Source organism: Schistocerca cancellata, chromosome 4 (genome assembly GCF_023864275.1).
Source record: "Schistocerca cancellata isolate TAMUIC-IGC-003103 chromosome 4, iqSchCanc2.1, whole genome shotgun sequence".
Classification (NCBI taxonomy): domain Eukaryota; kingdom Metazoa; phylum Arthropoda; class Insecta; order Orthoptera; family Acrididae; genus Schistocerca; species Schistocerca cancellata.
Genome location: NC_064629.1, coordinates 138,397,385 through 138,414,676, shown reverse-complemented (window position 1 = coordinate 138,414,676; position 17,292 = coordinate 138,397,385). Strand labels below are relative to the sequence as shown.

The following is a 17,292-nucleotide window of genomic DNA, read 5'->3' as shown; positions in this document are numbered from 1 at the left end:
TGTGGAGTGACACTCGGGCACAAAATGCCGATGCTGAAGATGAATCTCCTGCTAAATGGCAGCGTTGTGATGTACATCCCTCCATTTTAAGAAGATCCCTCTATTGTGATATTGTTGACAATATAGTTGTGCAAATTGAAGAAAGGTTTGAATTATTGTATCAACTTGAATTCATACCTTTGTTGGAGCCAAAGATGTATGAAATGTACAGAACAAATTTCCCTACATCTGCATTTGAAAAACTGAGGCAAACTCATAAGGATGTGTTTGATTCCGTTCGACTGAAAAATGAACGATCTGTGTTATATGCATATGAAAACTTTAGTAATAATCACCCATATGAACTTGTGAGATCACTGAAGACCAGACAATTAGATACAGCTCTACCTGAAGTGTATAAACTAGATTTACTGGTTGTTACTGATCCAAGCACAACTGCAGCTATAGAAAGATATTTTTCTGCATTAAGAAGAATTAAATCACACCAAAGTTCACCAGGCAAGAAAGAACAATGGAATTCACATACAAATAAAAATTAACATTAATTCAGTTATGTAGATAATTATAAAATCTAGTTCATTAATTGGAATTTGTCAAGTACATGTATCAATAAATATGGTGTTATGTGTGAGTAATAGAATCTCATTTCTGATCCTTTCCGTACATTGTCCCAAAGTTCAAAATATTTTTTTCAGCATACCCACCATTATATGTCACCGCACACCTCTGTTATGGAGGGACATAGTCTTGTTCTTCCACTTAGGTAGTCTCTCGGATAAGGATGCTAAAGACTTGTGGTGGTTCATTGTTGCAAGATGGATTATCGGAGTACAAATGTGCTTCGGTATTTGTTGCCCGCAGTTAATGCGTGTTCAGGTCGCTCACCTGATCTCTGCAGTGTGCCAACAATGCCCTACTAGTTACTGTTGGCATTTTGGAATACGAATCATTCTTGCACGTGTTTCCGTGCTGCTCACATCAACTCTTTGCTACCTTCTTCAAATTACAAATATGCTCAGGACAAAATCCAATAATTTACGGAAATGGATCGGGAGTGATTGTGCTTTCACAATGGACAGAAAAATAATATTCTGCCAACTATGTGAAAAAGAGGTAAGTTTAATTTTGTTTATTTCTTTTTCAATAATTTTTCCAAGAAATTAAAACAATTATTAAGTTCATTTGTAAATTTGAGCATGTTTTCTTTGTACCAATTGGGGGGCAAAAACCTTTAGGAATTACCTTCGGCATTCTTGCAAATTAAAAAAAAAAAAAAAAAAAAAAAGTTAAATGTTGGGAGGGGATCGAATTTCCAATTTTTAGAAACTTATTTGTAGTCTTAATTAACTTCTTTGAGTAACCATCTTGCAGGTACACATTGTTCTCTTACATTTTTGTACAATTGTACATACTTTTTGATATTTATTCACCTCTCCTACACTTTAGGTCAGGATTCAGAAAAAATTTCAACTGGATCAGCATAAAAAGACATCTCAGCACCAGAACAACATAACCAAGACAGTGAAAAATTTCACAGCAACCATTGATCTCATTTTCGAAGCATATGGACAACAAAAATGTGTTCAATGAAGATCTTTGCGAGGCTTTAATAAAAGCAAACATCCCCTTTAATAAGCTGGAGAATGAAGGATTAAGAACCTTCTTGAAAAAATACACAGAAAAGATACTCCTCACGAGTCAATGCTCAGAAAGAACTATGTGAACCCATTGTATGAAAAGGTAAGGTTTTTCGGTAATTTTTATGAATTTAGGTATGTGAAAGTCGATGGATATTGGATATAATTTGGTATATACATGAACCACAATAATAGTCATTTAATTAGGAAAAATGAGAGAGAGAGAGAGAGAGAGAGAGAGAGAGAGAGAGAGAGAGAGACTCGAAAAATAAATTTAAATTATGTTTGAATGTTTATTTTTGTAAAATGAACATTGTTACTTGAATGTAAAAAAAAACTAAATTTAAAGTGAGTGAAGTTTTTCAACAAAGGAAAAGACAAAGGAAGAAAGAATTTGAGGAGGAGACTGTCTGTCTTGAAACATTCGCTGCAAAAAATATAGGTAGGTGCTAAAACAGATATAGTTCGTTTTCGTGCATATGTCTCTTATGTGGTGTCCACATGTTTATGTGTATTTTTTAATTTAGTTTCTCTATTACAGACATTGGAGAATATTAGGAAAGACATTGATGATTCTCCAGTCTGACTATCCATTGATGAAACCACTGATTCTTGCGGTTGGTACACAGTGCACGTCATAGTTGGAAAACACTCGTCGGCTGACGAGGCTGGACAAGGACACCTCATACTGTGCAAAGAAGTGGGATGAATGACACACGCCCCGATTGCACACGCAGTGCAGGAAGTATTGTGTAAGTTTCACCAATATTGAATAGTTTACAATAAATTATAGGTAATATAAGAGTGCAGTTTTCACACGCTATACCAAGCCAATAATTAGTTTTTCATAGCATGTCCTGAGCCAATAATAAAATAATAAAAAAAAATTGTAAAATCTTTTGATTTTCTTTCAGGTGTGCTATGGAGAAGTGAAGATCAGAAACGTGGGGAGAACAAGGTTTCGGTCATTGTTATGGATAGTGCCGCATATATGCTGAAGGCCGCAGAGTGTCTCCAGGTGTTTTACACTAAAATTATTCACCTCACGTGTCTGGCTCATGGTAGCCATCGAGTCGCTGAAGAGGTCAGAGCCACATTGCCAGAGGTCAACAGACTTATATCTTCAACAAAGAAGGTTTTCATCAAGGCTTTCAAGACTGCTCACCCTGACTGTCCTCTGCCACCTGAACCAGTCTCGACAAGGTGGGGAATGTGGATTTCAGCTGCAAACTATTATGCAGACAACCACAGAAAAGTTGAAGAGATATTTGGAAGTAGTATGTTGACAGCGGCAGAGCACGATTACTGTGTGGCCATAAAGGTAGTGCTGGTTATAGTGTGTGGTTTTCAGAAGCTTGAAAGTTCCCTACTGGGAAACTATACCATAGTTTTGACAGGTAATAAGGTGCTTAGTTTTATGAAAAGGTGCTGCCTTGGACACCTATGATTAACAAGGTGGGGCAAGTACCTGCAGCAATTTGATGACATGGAAATCAGGTATATCAGAGGCAGCAATAATATCATGGCGGATGCATTACCCTGCCTTAGCTGCAGATGAGGAGAAGGCGGAGCAGGGGAAAAGTTGGGAGGGGCTAGAAGTCTTGTTTATGAAAGGAACCCATAATGAAGTCACAATTCAGCGAATCTGTTGTGAAATCCACAGGGAATAGAATATGGATGACCAACTAAAATATGTAAAACATATTTTGGACTCAGAAAAAAGAAAAATCAGTAAGACTGGAGATCGCACTTTCCAACTCAACATGTACATGGCCTGACTGACCTAATTAATGAAAGCTATGGACATTATTGTGCCATCAAACATACAGGTAAATTACAAGAGAGAGTGATTTTTGAGAACATGTGGATATAGGTGCAGAAGTGAATCACTGCATGTAATCAGTGTCAAAAAGTCTGAGCCATTTCTATACCAATTCAAGGCTTTCATCAAAGCATTCAAGCAAAAACACCAAGGCAATTAATCACTGTGGATCTATTCAGGCTGCTGCCTGTGCCAAGATGGGGTTGCACTTACATTTTTGTGATTTTAGATGTCTTCTCCAAACATTTACAGTTTTATTTCATCAGACAGGCAAAATCAAAAGTCTTAGTACATAAACTGGAGATACATTATTATTATTATTATAATTATTTTTTTTTACAAGGGGGAAAGCCAGATGTGTTCTTCCTGTTGTGTAACCCGAGAAAGAGGGTGATGAAAGAATGAAACTGGTTGTGCTGTACTTTCTGCCACAGATATAAGATCACCTGCATGAGTTTTATTGTATCATTTGTGGTTGCAATCAACAATCTATGGCACATAGATATGGGTTTCACACTATGCAAACTGATGTTTGGCAGAAACCCATAAATGTTATTGGTGAAGATGTGGAATTTACTGTGAGCCGGAGTCTCACACGGGACATGATCAAGAAGTCTGTCAAAGAAGGACTGTCTTAAAGGGCCAAGGAGAGGCAAAGATGGTATGCTGACAACTTCAAGCGAACTGCTTTTCAGCCAAGTGAGTTAGTATTGGAGAAATTGAAGAAAGTGTCGTAAGAAATCAAAAAGTTTTTACTATTATGTCACTTGGTGAAGAGTTCACCACAAACCTAAGCTCATCACTTGTTCCTACCAATATCTCGAATAGGTTTTGGATTAAGGAAAGTCATGGACCAGAAAAGATATATGCAGAAGGGTCTTGTTAAAAAAAGCATAGGGGTTGCTCTGTTTAGGGAGCTTCATGCTTGGGGAACTGTGCACACCTAAGCTGTATAGAACAATCCTTCATTTCCTTGCTCTATTCACTTCCTCTCTTCTTTAATATGCTTTTTTCTTTCTTTTTCTAGTGTGACATAGAAAGGTGAGATATTACCATGAAGTTAATGACATGGCAAGAGAATATGCCAAGTGAAAAAAATGTGGATATAGAATGCTGGGAACGTAGCATTAGAAAAGTAAAGTACCCCTGTTAGTTAAGGGAGGATAAAAGTCTGAAATATAGGAAAATGTCTGAAATTGAGATGAAGTACAAACTAGGTCTAATTCTGGCTAACCCAGAATCTTTGAAACAACAATCTGAGATAGTGATGTATGGATAATGATGGAGTGGTTTAGGTTAAGAAGGTTAAATGAGGCCTAAGTATAAATGAAATGAAGCTAGAAAGTGAGGTAATAGTATGAAGTGCAGAATAGTTATGATGACGAGGTGTTTGTTTTAAGGAGATGAGTGTTTTGCGTCATAGACAACTGAATAATCTGTAAAAATTATGCAGTAGGCTAAGGAAACAGAAACTGAGCAACACTGAGCAGAAGAGTAGCATTAGGGCGAAGAAATGATCATGCTGGACATTTTTGTAAATGCTAGACTGAGATGCCTTGAGTGCCAGAATAGTGTTATATTTTTGGATGGAGATAGATGTGGCGTGGAACAAAGACTGAGCAGTGATGAGTGCCTGAAAAGATGGAGAATAAGTTACGTACATATATAGATGTATAGTGATATACTAAATGAAGTGAATCAAACCAAGAAAGTATGATATTCGGTTGATTGAAGTACGAGAGTACAGAAATTGATGGAGAAAAGTAAATGAAGTTCAGAGTTGTAGTCATTAGTCAAAATAAAGTGAGATAAGAAATAGTGGCAAGCTTCCACTGTTTTCCCAGTTATGAGAAAAAATATTATGAAACTATCCTGTACAAGCAGTCACAAAAAGGAACCTGGGTCTAGGTCATCAAGAAGCATTGTAATGTGGCAAGGCAATTGGTATCCTTCAGGCACCATTGCGAGGCCAAAATTCTGAGGTTTGTGAACCTAGCCTACAGTTGAGAAAGAGTGCTGCAGAATAGGGATAGGAGCACACCTGTGGCAATAATGAGGAAGAGGTGACATCACTGAAGAAATGCAACATGCAGCAATACCTCCATTGTTAGACCTATCGTTGGATCTCAGGGTGGAGCAGCAGATTCACTCGTCCACTATGACCACCTTAACACTAGTGTGAAACTGTGTGGTGAAGTAGCGGTCAGAGTGTTATGTAGTGGAAAAGAGTAGTAGTGAACATAGCATGCGCACTGCAAGAAATGGTTTCTTAGTGTAATTCGATGTGCTGGAATTAGGTTTGTGGTTTACATTTAATTAGAGTGGTGAATGAGTACTGATGATAATAAGCTGATGTTTTTCTTGCAGTCGGTTGTATTAAGTATTGATGTAACTTTCCAGAAATTGAAATGCATACAAAAGGTGACAAACCAGCCAGAATCTAAAGTTATGAGGTACAGAGAAATTTTTGGGTCAAGTGACTGTGGGTGTAAGTAAAGTATACCTACATTATTGAGAAGCAACAAAAAGCAGAGTTAATGATATTGTTATTCAAAACTCCTGGAAATTTTAAAACCAATGGCAATGGTGTGTCATCTCATTGTGCACATACATCTCAGAGTTAATAAGTTTGTCACTTAAAATAATGATTAAGAAAAGTTAGCAGGTGGAAATCTGTCTATATGGATATGGCATTTTATTAAAGTGAGATTGGTGAAAACTGTGATCTGAGCTTGGGATCATAAGATATTTGAATTCTGATTGAGTGTAATAGTCAGAATTGACAATAGCTGGCAACTGCCATGCAAAACCATTGTAATGCAGAAGGGAGAAGGTGTTGTGATTCGCCGATCATCCAAAGTGCCGCCGCACAATTACGCGCATCCTCTACATGCAGTGCTGTCTGCCAGCCATGCAGCAGCCGCGCCACCTAAGCGGCCAGCCAGCCAGCGGCCGCTAGACTTGGACTCTGTGCTCATTCGAATGTTACCGTGTTCACATGTCTTGCTTTGTCAACTTGCTCAGTGACTAATATGTGTTGTGTCATTTTGAAATGTGTGTGTTCAACTTGACATTATAACAGAAGGCATACAAAAAAATGTGTGAGTCATCATGGCAGGAGTTCACAGTGCAGAGTCGGGAAGTCTGCAAGGCTGGCATAAGAATATTGATGGCATAAAAATAAAGATATGGTGTAGTCTGAGAAACAGACACACCTTCAGTTATGACCCGGTGGAACAATTTAAGATGGTGCAGAATGGAGAGGAAAAACTGATCATCATATAATTACATATTGTCAGAGTTAGGAGGTATAAGAAATTAATTTAATACATCATTCTGAGAGTGTCTCCCCTGGAACCATCGAGTTAGGCCATTATATTATAAGCAGCATGAATATTCCTAAAGTGAATTGTCTGGTGTCACTGCAGCCCTAAAAGGTTCACAGAGAGAGTGACAAGCCACTGTTCAGAGAGAATGTGCCAGGTACTGGAAGAGATCGGACGTGCAGCAAATGGTAGCATCACCTCCATGGGATAATAAGCTTAATTTTTGCTCATGTCACATTAACAATGCATAATTAAGTACACTCACATATGCAGTGAATTTGGTTCATGTTGATAAAGTAGATTTTAATTGCGACATTCTAAACAGACTTAGGGGATGACAGATAATCAGCAAAGCTTATGCTGTGCTATACACCAACAATCCAGATTGGTAAGTGGGACGGTGTGGCCTTTCTAGTTGTTTACCAACTGTATCAGTGTTGCGAGTATGTTGTTGCTGATGGTGGGTTTAGATTACATTTGTGTCTTGGAGAGTACTGTGTTACTTACTGCTTCCAGATCGTAAAATACACTGGTGTTGTGATCCTAAGCCCCACCTAAATCATATGCCACGCTGTACAGCAGTGTTGTACCATCCTTGAATTGTAAATTCATGTAACTGTTTTGGTTGTGGCAGCAGTGCCGGGGTGATCAGAAGTAGTTACAATCACCATGAGCTTCATACATTTGGATAAATGGACTTGTAACTTTGAACAATTGGTGTAATGACTGTAGACCTACCAAATTGTAATTAATATATTAAATTTGTTTGCTCTTCATTTATGGATATACCAAACTCCCCCAGAGTTTTGTTGTGTTAGAGTAATTCATCATCAGAGTTCATATTTTTGGGTGCTACAATCTAGCAACTGTCTGTTTAACAGGTCAAAGATGTGTGGATGGACTTTGAAGATGCAGTACCAACAAGAAGGTTCACATTTTGATTGATTCGTGCACTCCTGTTAGGCTTCCCATTTCCTGGTAAATTCAGTTTATCCCATAGTACATTGTTGGTTAGTGTTTGGCAGTTATTTCCACTTGCTGTAAACCAATGAATTTTGTTCCAGTTAGCACCAAAAAGGTTAAATACAATTACTTTCTAACACAAGACAAATCAATGATGTTCCACATTACTTTCCCAGCCTGCTCACAGCTGACTGGCTGAATGCACATCTGTTGTTTACAGTTGTTTGTTCAGCTTGCCACCTCAATTACTGCACTGACATCGCTTATACACCAAGAATGAAATCAGTATCTGAACTTTTTGGATGAACAGTGTACACAATGCAGAGAATTAAAGCAAAGACATCTTTAGCATTGGAAAATAGAGAAAAGAAAACAAAGTATAATTATTTACTGATTATGGGCACAAACAGGTTAAAAATAATCCACAGAAATGTAATACAGTATTATAATGGAACTCTGAAATTATAAAACAGTTAGTAACAGTAAACACAAATTCCATCCACAGGCCTCAGAGGCCCCTGGGTGCTGACAGATCGCCATGTCATCCTCTGCCAATGGCATCAATGGGTGCAATATGGAGGGGCGTAGGGTCAGCACACCATTCTCCTGATCATTGTCAGTTTTCGTAACCTGGAGCTGCTATTACTCAGTCGAGTAGCTCCTCAACTGGCATCATGAGTCTGAGTGCACCCCATTCCAGTCCTCCCAATCAAGGAAAAATCCCAGGCAGTACCGGGAACTGAGTTAGTAAAAGTAGATACAAAATTAATTGTGAAAAATTACATGAACCATTCCTTTTTAATAGAAGAGTGAGTTGTTGATTAACGTATTAGGTTGGTGCATGAGTTCATAGTGTTTTTGTTTTGCATGTTGGTATTCCAACTGCTATGGATTTATTTATAGATTGTAATTTTTTATTTGTAGTTCACTGCTGCTATTTGAGTTCACATATTGTAGTTTTGTCATTTGTAGATAGTTAGTAGAGCTGTGGATGCTAGAAATGGAGTGCCAACTGGAGAAATCAGAACATTTCTGACATAGTCTTCTGTTTGAGTTGCTTAGAGAAGTAACAGTAGCAGATGCAGCCAGAAACATTTACACAGTGTGTGGGGATAATGCCATTGGACAGAGCATGGCAATAAAATGGTTTCCTTGTTTTAAGGAGGATCGTTTGAACATTATTGACTCTCCATGTTCAGCAAGACCTTCAGGGTCTGATGAACATCATTTAAGCACATTAACCCACAACAATCCATGTCAATGTACTCAAGAACTGGCAAATGTTACAAACTGTGATAATTTCAAGATCATGCGACATTTGCATGCAATGGGGAAAGTTCAAAAATCAAGTGTATAGGTATCACATGCACCCTCCCAACCCCCTAAAAAAGAAAAGGTGCAGCTCTGCTTTCTCAGTCCGTAGCTCATGGTCTCATGGTAGCGTTCCCGCTTATTGAGCTCGGGGTCCTGGGTTCGATTTCCGGCGGGGTCAGGGATTTTCACCTGCCTTGAGGTGACTGGGTGTTGTGTCGTCTTCACAATCATCATTCATCCCCATTATGGTTGGAGGAAGGCAATGGCAAACCAGCTCCGCTAGGACCTTGTCTAGTCCAGTGGTGCGGGTCTCCCGCATCATTCCCTATGCTCTGTCCAGGAGTTTGGGACTACATCATCATCATCACCACCACCACCACCACCACCACCACCACCACCACCACCACCACCACCTGCTTTCTCATTATCAATTGGCTCATGAATAGCACTGACCATTTCTAGCCTGTATCATTACTGGTAATGAGAAATGGTGTCTTTATGCTAACATAAGGAAAAGAATGGAATGGCTGAGCTCAAACACAGCAGCAACTCCTGTACAAAGACCTGTGTGCGTCCACAAAATATTATGTTATGCATCTGGTGGAACAGCAATGGTTGCTTTCCCAAGGTGTAACCATCACTGCTGACATTTATTGTCAACAACTGAGACATCTTGCACACACAGTCCAAAAACAACAACCAGGAAGACCACGTAAAGTGATGCTACTACACAATAACACCCACACACATTCTGCTAGACTGACAAAAAACACTACACTGAAGTTGGGTAGGGAATTGATTCTGCACCCACCTTATTCACCTGATCTTGTGACTTCTCAGATTTTCACAACAAAAAAAGTACACTGACAAGTGGAAACACTGACAAAGGACACTATAAACCAGTCTTCATCATCAGATTGGCATAATGTAAGACACACGAAGGAAGTAATAATGAAATCATGGTGAAATGAATATTTAGTTGAAAATAATATGAAACAAATATTGTAGAATAAATTATATCATTAAATACTAACAACAATTGTAGTGACTATACAGATGATGGTGAAAGTGAGTCAGATATAACTGGCATGCTTCCATCAGTAGTACAGCGTGTTGCCAAAAGTTCAGTTGTTTTCGCCTCTTACAATTTTCTCTCCATATTTAGATAATTTATTACTTTGCAACATGTGTTTGTGACTGAATGCTCATCTTAATGCTGCTGTTTGCCTATAAAATGTGAGTATGGCACCTTAAAGCATTCCATCACTATAGCAGCAGCAGCCATTCCCCCCTCACCACTACCTACAAGGACAGTGGCAACAGTTGGTAAGCAGATGACTAGTTTCTCTTTTGGTGCATGTGCAGCTATTGGTCTCATGAGCGTGTGGCATATGGTTTATGAACCAGTAACTCTGCCCCCAACACTGCTATCTGTCAATCACACTGTAATTTTAATTGGAGTGTGACAGAGCTGTGGATTGTGGGCCTAGCTCGGCTTGGTGAAACTTGCTAGCACAGTGGTAAGGCATGGTTCTTGCAGGCAAGCAAAGGAATTTCTCTACTGGCAGGTTTCAGTAGTGTTATTGAAAACATGACTAAATGTTGCATTGGCATAAAAGGTGTCCTGCTATCTTGTATAAATAGTTGCCATTTTGATATCAGAGTCATTTGCAGCCTAGCAGTTCTACCAGGACATGAGGGCTACACCAGACAAGGCAATGACATGGAGCTGTCAGCAGCACTCAGGAGGTTGGGTCTTCATCACAGTATCTGCCTCCAGAACCAAGACCACCGTCCAGACTCAGTGCCATGGCACAGTAGGGCCATCCCACGCCCATTCCATCAGCGAACAGGATTGCTGTCCAGCGGGTAATGGGTCGTGGTTCGTATCCCAGGTATTCCAGGTATCCCAGGCATGGCAGCTACTTTCTGCCATCATGGTATGGGCACCACCAGACCACAAACAACTGATTGCAGAAGTGTGGTCATCCCCTACAAAGCTGGCTACCGCTGCAAGAATCATGAATGTCTTCAAGTGCTGCTGACACAGGGTGCTTGGGGTGTAGCTCGGGTAACCATCTCATGTGCCACATAATAACCACTATCATCAGCAAAGAGGGGTGAACATGTTGCAGGCTGCTGGCTGGGTTTTGGTAAATAAGGCATTGTTTTCAATAGCTGACTGTCACTAGGCCACCACCAGCCTGCAATCCTGCCTCAATTCCCCATAGCCATCCATCCTGCACTGTAGCCATCACAACAGTCAACATGGTAACTTACTTTTAAACAACAACATATAAATGATTAGACTTAAAGTGAAGTCTGTCATAGAACAGCTCATTCAATATATATTTAGTTTTCATAACTAGTGTGTTACAGTTCAGAGGCTACTCTGCATTACATGTTTCAGTTCATAATACAAGTGGTACTCTATGTTATAATAATGAACTACTAGACTTGTACTGAGAATCTTTGTAAGATTAAAACATTTTTTTTCACAGAAATGTATTATTCTTGTTTTGAAACTATTCCTCTCATATGTTTTTAAAGTGGCTGGCAGCTCTTTATACCATAATAAAAGGACTTCCTGTTACCTTTCATTATTTCTTCATCAAAGTAGTTATAATTTGTCTTTGAATTTTAATCATAAAGACCACTGCCATATCTCTGGTATCCAACAGCAAGGTTTATACACTGCAATTATCAGTGATTTCTCTTGTGGGTAGTAAGAAGCACCAGTGGGTCACCACATGGGCCTGGCTGCTGACATCAAGCAGGTGATAACACCTAGCTGCTGTGCTGCTGGAAGACATTTCGAATCATGCTGTGCTAAAGTCTCCACCTCACTTACACTGTATTTTCAGGATGTATCTGTTTACTAGATTTCAATTAGACTTCTTTTTGGATTGCTGGTCTACATATTATTGAGCGAGTGGCTCTACCCTTGGACTATCTGCATTATTCTCTCTGTGTTCTACAATTTGTGACTACCCAGTGTGGACTGGAATTGTGAACTACGGTGTGATTACAGCGTATCCATATGTTCCATGTAAGAAAGAGGCGTTGCACTTCAGCAAGTGTAATTTGTTTACAATGACTTAAATATGTGTGTGAAAACAACAGACTAAGTTCCATGATCAAGGATTCATAATTCATGAAACTTTGGCAGCAACAGCTGCAAATTTGAATGCAACAGCAGGCATATAATAGCATCTAAAAACTCCAATCCTGGAATAACAACAAAGACAGCAAGCACAAATTATGGAACAGAAGCAGCTTCTAATACAGCAGCTCATCAAGCCAGAACACCAACTACCACCACCATCGCACTATTTCATGCAAAAGATGAAGGCTGGGACTCATAGTACAGACAGCTACATTTCCACTTCTAGGAAGGAACATCACAAATGCTGCTAAGCAGAGATTTCCTGGTACCTAGTAATGCTCAAATACTGTCTCTTCAACAAAAATTGTATCCTCTTAATAAGCCAGAGTGTTTAGATTCGTCTGAAATCCACAATTTACTCTCTAAATATTATGAGCAGCAAACACATGTTGTAGCAGCTAGGCTCACAATTTTTCCATTGGTGGAAGAAGTCACATCAATTGTGTGCTACATGCACAGTTGATCTCAATGGGCTGACTGATAAATTTTGATTTTTGTGTGAAAGTTAAAACTGTAATAAATCCTTGTGCTTGATGTAATAATTACGTATGCATCCAATGAAGAAGTTTGTGCACAGGCACTGAAATTAACAAATCCTTCTCTTGAAGAAGTTTTGACAATAGAAAAAACTTTTGAGATGTCAGATGCAGTACATAACTATTTCGAGGAAAGCACTATCTTCTTTAAAACTGCCTAAAATATCAATTGTAGACAGCAACTTTCTTGTGAAACTGAGGTAAATTCCATACAGTGGCGTTTCCATTCACACCATAGTAAGCATACTCAAATCTCATTAAGTGCATCTTCATCACCCTACTTGGATTCAAACCCTGATGTATATTTATGGACAAAGCCCAAACAAAAATCAGCAGTGGCACGTATTTGACTCACAGTTTTTGCATAGTCCCTTTGCCACACAAAAACACTGTAACAACAGCAGGAAGCAGCATCCAGGATGCCTCGATTGTTTTGCTAAACACAAAGGCATTTGGTGCCCAGGGAAATGCACTGTGCGCAGTGCTGTGAATAAGGATATGTGGTGAAAGTTTTCAAAAGTGGCACCACATTACACTAACAATGCAGCAGCAGCATGAACATGTTACAGCCATAGTTAAATCCTATCAAAAAGTAAAAGTGCTCCCTCTCCCTCTCTCTATAATGATGTACAACCAACTAATAAAATTTCTTGTTGGTAACAATTCACGAGTTTCTGTTATAAATGGGGACACCTATGCTCACACTGGTTCTTTACACCTTCAGCCATCATACCAAAGGTTACAACTCTGCAGAAAGCACCGTACACTTTTATACAGTCATCTGATTACTTTTGTAGCTTTGTTGTCATGTCAGGCACAAAACATATTTGTAATGGACAATTTTTCAGCTATTGGTTTTTAAATAGCAGATGACATCAATATTGTATCAGTAGTTGTACCATTTGATGATCTGGATTCACTATACACCAAATTTTCAGACCTATTTTCACCAAGCATAGGGCGTTAAAATAATAATGTAGCCCATATTCAACTTCTGCAGTACCTCACCACTTTAGAGCTAGGCTGGTGGCAACAACATTGCAAGATGCTCTCAAGAACCAATTACATCATCTGCTGCAACATGACAGCCTCACACCCATCACATCCAGACAATGAACAACAGCAATGGTGTTACAAAAACCAAACGGCTCCCTACATGTTTCTGGTGACTTTAAAATCAAAACATTCCAAACACAGTCAGTTATCTGGACAATACATTAATCTGTGGCATTACATCACTGTGAAAGACAGTGCACAGCCACAATTTTTTCACACACAACCTGCCCTCCATGCAATATGTGAGCAAGTTGCTCAGGAATTACATAGATGGCAAGACAAAGGGTTATCAAACCTGTTTCTTTATGCCAATGGGCATCACCCTTTGTCATTCTGAAGAAGCCTTCAGTCGGTTTACGTTTGTGTGCAAACTTTGAGGTAACAGTAAATCCACAAACAGTAGTGGATTTTTTTTCCTATTCCACATCCAGAGGGATTGATGGACAGACTGTAACACTTCTCAAAGATAGATTTCCGAGAGGCATATCTACAGATACCACTGGATGAACAGTTCAAGCAATACTTTGTGATAATCACTACACTGAAGTTTGTTCCAGTTTCAAAGCCAACCATTTGGAAGTGCTTCGGCACCTGCAGTTTTTAAGATGGTTCCTGGAATAGTTAACAGTGAAACTCCCTTCTTGAACTAACTATCTCGATATATTGTCATCGCAGGTCTTACACATGCTGAACATTTAGTAAATTTAGACTGCTTGTTTCAAGCTCCTTCTGCAGCTGCCTTAAAGTGCAATAAAGACAAGTGCTCCTTCTTCCAGAAAGAACCGAGCTATATAGGCCACTTAATAAATGCACAGAGTATACATCAAATCATATCACACTTGTCTGCAATTAGAGATCTGCTGGTGCACCCTAACATTAAGGAGCCCCAGTCATGGGGAAGCTCACCTATTACATAAAATTTATTCCTCAACTTAAATAAACTCCTACCGAACAGGCCATGAAGGCCCAACGGTACCGACCACCCGCTGTGTCATCCTCAGCCTACAGGCGTCATTGGATGCTGATACGGAGGGGCATGTGATCAGCACACCACTCTCCCGGCATTATGTCAGTTTCTGAGACCGGAGCCGCTACTTCTTAATCAAGTAGCTCCTCAGTTTGCCTCACAAGGGCTGAGTGCACCCCGCTTGCCAACAGCGCTCGGCAGACTGGATGGTCACCCATCCAAGTGCTAGCCCAGCCCGACAGTGCTCAACTTCGGTGATCTGATGGGAACTGGCGTTACCACTGCGGCAAGGCCGTTGGCAAAATTTATTCCTAACACTGTACAAATTACTACTCCACTTAACCAGCTGCACCAGAAAAATGTTCCTTTTGCATGGTTCAAAGAATTCCAGAATGTATTTCAGCAATTCAAAGAGTCATTATTAAGTCGTAGATGTTTGATTCACTTTGACCCAGCTGTGCCTCTCATGTTAGCTGAGGATGCATCTTCTTATGGGATAAAAGCGGTGTTCTCCCACAAGATAGATTCTTCTGACAGACCTATTGCTTTTACCTTGAAAAGTCTTACCACAGAGCAGTGAAACTACAGTCAGCTTGAAAAAGAGACACTCATCATTATACATGGTGTTGCAAAATACCACCAGTATTTGTATGGTTAACAGTTTATTTGCTGAAGATAATTGGCCTTTGACAGCCATGTTCAATCATTCTTAGCCAGTCCAATCTTAGACAGCACAAAAATTGTAGTATTGGGCTCAGATATCGTCTAATTATCAGTATGAGTTTGTGTTCCGGCCCACTGCCCAACATGCGAACATTGATATGTTGTCTTGGTTACTGGTCCGTACTGACCTATCATTTGATTTATATGAAAAGTCATGTTTTCAAATTAGTTCTCAGAATATTGAATGTCTTCAGGAATTTCCCCTCAACTTTCAGTGCATCAGTGCAGCAACTGCTTCTCATGCAGCTACTCAGGTTGTTTTACAAAATCTGTGCCATGGGAAGCTATGCATAGTCACGTGCTTTCTGCATGATCAGGGGCATTGCATACAGAGAACATCAATGCACGGTTTGTGATTCCTCGTGATTCCTCAATCCCTACAGTGGGAAGTTGGGTGTTTAGTGCACCAAGGTCATAGGGATATAGTTTGCACAAAGCAACTCACCTGCTGCCATTGTACTTGGCAGGGAATGGATGCTCAAATTGAGCAAATGACTGCTCATTGTAAAGTTTGTGGGGAGAATCAATCAGCTTCGCCCCAACACTTTTTTGAGTGGCCACATCCAACCGGACCATTGCAATACATTCATATTGATTGCGTGGGTCCATTCTGGAACACATGATGTTTGTTGGTGGCAGATGCTTACAGTAAGTTTCCTTTTGTCATCCCCATAACATCCACAAATACTGTGAGTACAGTATCAGCTTTGTTTCTATTTTCTGTCTTGAAGGTCTTCTAGAGCTCAGTGTCTCAGAAATGGTCCAAAGTTCATGTCAGCCAATTTCCAACTGCTTTGAGCTCCCAATGTCATACACCCTGAGATCACTGCATCTGTTCACCCACATTAAAACAATGAGACCAAATGGTTCATGAGAACATTCAAAACTCATGTGTAGAAACTCTGTTCCTCCCACACACAGGAGCGAGCATTGAAAAAAATTTTTCCCTCCAACCACTACCTGCCAAGTGACAGGAAGTCACAGGCTGAATTGTTACAAACATCTTCTGCAGCTGCTGTGGCAACCATTCATTCCATGATGTTGGACAAAGTTTCAGCTGCAGGTTGAATACTTTTACAAAGTCTTTGGCAAGAAACAGAGTTGGGATTGTAAGGTCATTACCATAATGATCAGATACTCCTCATAGATTGCTGCAGCTACACAAAAGCCCGCTGTGCCACACACGAGTGTGTCAGTGATTCTGCTGCAGACTGTTTGTCCACAGACCCAGCACATTTCTGGGGTCCTTCTCTGCAGTTGCAGCCATCTATCTGCCAGTCACAGCAGGCACCTTCCCCTGTGGTGCTCATGGAGATCGACATCTTGTCACCATTGATGTCACTAGCACTGGCATCCAGCTGCTTGTACTAATGTCTGTGGGTCAGCCACCCCCTGAAGGTCATCACGCTGCTCCATAAGGTACCATCGCTGCCCAGCCGACCACAGTGTCTGCATCTCTTGATGCAGGCATGCACACTGTGATTTTTTAGCTGATGTTCCCAAACACCCTCATGGTGGATACTGGGATGCGGGCATGGAGGCATTCGCATTCAGTCCTTCACCCAACATTGTCATCCACGTCTGCCCTACATTACAATGGTGTGGAGGTTTGGGGAGGGGGTTGGGAGTGGGGGTGTATGAGACATCACCTACAGCAGTCAACACCATGGTATAAGACCAACATGATAGTTAAAGTTTCTCATGGACTTCACAATAGTAACTTATTAAGCAATCCTGTGGCAAAGACCTGTGTCACAGTTAAGTAAATCTTTTATTAGTTTA

At 40.0% G+C, this 17,292-nt stretch overlaps 1 protein-coding gene and 1 pseudogene across 2 annotated transcripts in view; both read right to left on the bottom strand.

Annotated features, from left to right (window-relative positions):
• Positions 1-17,292, bottom strand: part of LOC126184866 (protein seele) — an 83,117-nt gene that overhangs the window by 21,557 nt on the left and 44,268 nt on the right. The window lies entirely within an intron of this gene.
• On the bottom strand, positions 14,970-15,087 carry LOC126185815 (5S ribosomal RNA; annotated as a pseudogene).